Below are 3,779 nucleotides of genomic sequence, written 5' to 3' on the forward strand. Positions count from 1 at the left end.
GTCTTCAAGATTTGTTGTAGAATCAACTATTTCATAAGTTGAGTGTATTGGTTCACTATCATTTCTGATTATTGTGTCCTTATTGTTTATAGCTAAGAAGGGTGTCGATGCAGAAGCACGATCCATCGCTGGAGTTGTAGTGGCAAATATAGGACCTGTTGTTGTTGTGGTTTGTCCTATTGGAAGCTCCTTTGGAACTGTTGATGTTATCGTAGGAATTTTTGTTGTTGCCACCGGAACTATCGTTGTTGCTTTGGTTTATGTCCAAACCAAACCATGTATGGCGTGTGCAGACCTAGCACTTTGTGTGGAGATCTGTTTTGTAAATAGCATGATGTCGCTACTGCCTCTTGCCAAAACCGGTGTTCAAGTCCTGCCACTTGCAACATGCTTCTACTTGCATCTAATAGTGTTCTATTCGTTCTTTCTGCCACTCCGTTCTGTTGTGGGTTGTGTGGTACATTGAGCTCATGTCTAATGCCATGTACATTGCAGAAATTCTGCCATTCATTTGAGACATATTCTCCACCATTATCTGACCTAACGCTGTTGATTTTACTTTGACATTGATTTTCAGCCATGGATTTATAATAGGTAAAGGCTTGGAAGGCTTCAGACTTTTTCTTTAAAAAATAAAGCATGGTAAATCTACTAAATTCATCGATGAATGAAATGAAATAGTGATTACCAGAAATTGATTTCTTTTGGAATGGACCACAGAAGTCTGAATGTACTAACTGCAACTTTCTTTCAAATCTGCGTTTGCTGAGGGAAAACTTTTGTCTCGTTTGTTTCCCATAAATACATCCTTCACAAAGTGAAAGGTATGTAAATGGTTGTGTTGGCATACCCTCTCCAAGGTTATGAATTTGGCATGTCTTCATGACTCTTGGATGTAGATGTCTGAGCCGATAATGCCATAATAAAGTATGATCAACTTGAGAGTTTCTTGAGGCACTGTGTGCTTCGATTGGTGTTTTGTCCATAGCTTGAAGGGGGTAAAGTCTTCCATGTTTGGGAGACACTATCTTTACGACTTTTCCTGATGATAAAGTATATTTGATAATTGCACAGTTGTGATGAAATTCAATTATTGCACCATTTGTTGTGGCTTCACTTACAGACAGCAAGTTCTTCGCCAGGCCAGGAACATAGTATACATTGGATATACTAATTGTTTGCTCATTGTCAATTGATAGATGAACTATTCCCATTCCTAAAGCCAACTTGATTGCATTGTCACCAAATCGAACTTCCAGAGGTGTAGCAAGTTGGATGTAATCATGAAGAAGGTTTCTACTATGGGTAAGATGATGGGTTGCACCTGTGTCAAACAACCATAAATTTTCCACATTGAAGTTCTGATTTATTGCCACAAATGCTTGGATAAAAGGGTCATTATCTTCTTGTTGGTTTTGTATTGAGGCTGTGTGAACATGTGCTGAGTTTCTTTTATTCTTATTCCTGTGATCATATTGCTTCTTTCTGCAGTCTCTTTCCATGTGACCCACCTTACCACAATATCGACAAATAATTTGAGAGGAAATACTAAGGGCACCTGATTTTTTATTCTGGAACGATTTTTTATTGTGGAACTTGTTTCCATCATGTACACTTGGTATGTTCTTTGTGTACTTATTATTGTTCTGAAATTTGTTTCTATTAAAGTTACCTCTCTGATTCTTCATCGTAGCAATCATTGCCATGTGTGGATTGTCTGAGACATTTTGAGGCTTTCTCCTTCGAAGATCTTCCTGCTTCATCTTTGAGATCAGATTTTGTAGCGAAAGTGTTGGATCAGCCCCATGGATCACTATAAATGGGCCCCATGAAGTTGGTAGGGCTCCAAACATGATGTCTACCTTCATTTCTTCATCAATCTTGTTGCCCGCTGAAATTATTGTATCATATGCAGATTGATATTTGCTGATGAAGGTGTCAAGTGAGTCATCCTCTTTCATTTCCAAAGTTACAAGGTAACGAAATGAAAGGACTTTTGTCGTTCTATCTAATGGTTCATGGTGTTCTTTAAGAAGATCCCACATTTCTTTAGATGACTCAAGGTGTTTGACAAGATCCACTTGTCTATCTGTTAGATGCATGATGATTTCAATCCTTGCATCCAGATCTTTCATCTTCCATTATGTTGTTTCAGGTTCTGTGGTTGGTTGTTTGATCTCACCTTTCATTATTTTAAGTAGATCCATTCGTTGTAGGATGAGTTCCATCTTTAATTTCCACATCCTGTAGTTGTTTTCGTTTAATTTTTCGATTAAATACTTTCTTGTGGTAGGTGTTGTTGATGTTGTTGTTGAGGTCGTTGATGTTCCTTCACTCGAAGCCATTTCTGCAGACCTTCCGGATCAACCTGTAGAGAATGCTTAGAGAGAAAATGAATATCTAGGATTGTTTTCACTCTGATACCATGTAAGTTTCTCAGAGAAAAATGCTTCTATGTATAAAAACGCCCTACAGAATCATTCTTATTGATGGTAAATATATATAGGTACAATGTGGGGAAAACAGTTACATATGAACCTTCACGGTTCTTGAAGACAGTTACATGTGAACCTTCATGGTTCTTTATTCATGGTAAGTATTTTCTAATTTCCTAATATATTTATATTGCTTACATTAAAAATGTTCCAACACTCGCGGACTCCCAAATCTCAATGTCGCTGCATAAATTGCTACACGTACTTCCTCGCTTTCAGGAGACGGTCCATTCCCTCACAAATCGGGATCTAGTGGCGCCATCCGTAAACCTCACGACCCCGACACCAGGACCTCCTCTGATGGATTCCCAAAATCCAGCCGTACAACTCATCATACGAGGTCAAGAAGTTCCCGGATGCATTATCGATGGTGGGTCAGGCGTCAATATCGTTAGCGAAGCAACATGCCACAAGATCGGTATCACTCAATGGGAGTCGTGTCCATTTTGGTTATGAATGGTGGATACACGGTCGGTACGGCTGATAGGCCTCATCGGCAATTTGGAATTTACCCTGGGAGGCCACGCTTTTACCGTGTCCTAGATCTTGCTTCGACATGCAAAGGAGACAAATGGGACTACTGCAAGCAGAAGAGGGGAAAGTGTTAAGAAAACGTGAAGAAGGCACTCGGGCTCTTCTTATGTGTGTGCGGCGGATCGTAGTGTGCTGGATCGTTAGCGTGCTCTAAACAGACAGAGAAAGGAAAGGGGACTTACCTCTGTAGTAGCAAAATGGTTTTCTTCTATTACATGTAGAGCTCAACTTGCTCTCGTCAGTCTTCTGGTCTCTCACTCTCTCTCAGAGTTCTCTACTCACTGTATGTCTTCTTACTGCTTACTTCCTATTCACTCTCACTTACTTTTACCTAAGTCATAAGTTATTACACATGCAGCTAATTAGCTGCCAGTAGCTAATTAGCTGTCAGTCGCTAAATAGCTGTTCACTAGCTAATTAGCTGTCACTAGCTAAATAGCTGTTTTACCTTTTTGTTCACTAGTAGCTAAATAGCTACTATAGCTTATTTCTCATAAGCATCGCATACCATGTTGAGCTTGCTTCTCAACACTCCCCCTCAAGCTCAACTTATCCTTTCTTGGGGTTCTCTTCAATCTTCTTTTCCATTTTGCTTTTTAGCCATCTCATCAATGTTTACAACTCCCATCATGTTCCGAAACTGTGTATGTTTTTCCACACTCAATCCCTTTGTGAGAATATCAGCAACCTGCTGATTTGTATTCACATACACCAGATCAACTTCTCCTTCAATCACTTTTTCTCTAACAA

At 39.5% G+C, this 3,779-nt stretch overlaps 1 long non-coding RNA gene across 1 annotated transcript; it reads left to right on the plus strand.

Annotated features, from left to right (window-relative positions):
• The first annotated feature begins 1,215 nt into the window (after window positions 1–1,215).
• Window positions 1,216–1,938, plus strand: LOC147852695 (uncharacterized). Its single transcript, XR_015531258.1, has 4 exons — window positions 1,216–1,305; window positions 1,492–1,618; window positions 1,694–1,837; window positions 1,916–1,938. It is a non-coding gene; the product is annotated as an uncharacterized LOC147852695 (long non-coding RNA).
• The last annotated feature ends 1,841 nt before the right edge of the window (window positions 1,939–3,779 follow it).

Source organism: Azolla caroliniana, unplaced genomic scaffold (genome assembly GCF_043228905.1).
Source record: "Azolla caroliniana isolate FFs.n. ecotype wild unplaced genomic scaffold, voAzoCaro1.0.p SCAF_17, whole genome shotgun sequence".
Lineage (NCBI taxonomy): Eukaryota > Viridiplantae > Streptophyta > Polypodiopsida > Salviniales > Salviniaceae > Azolla > Azolla caroliniana.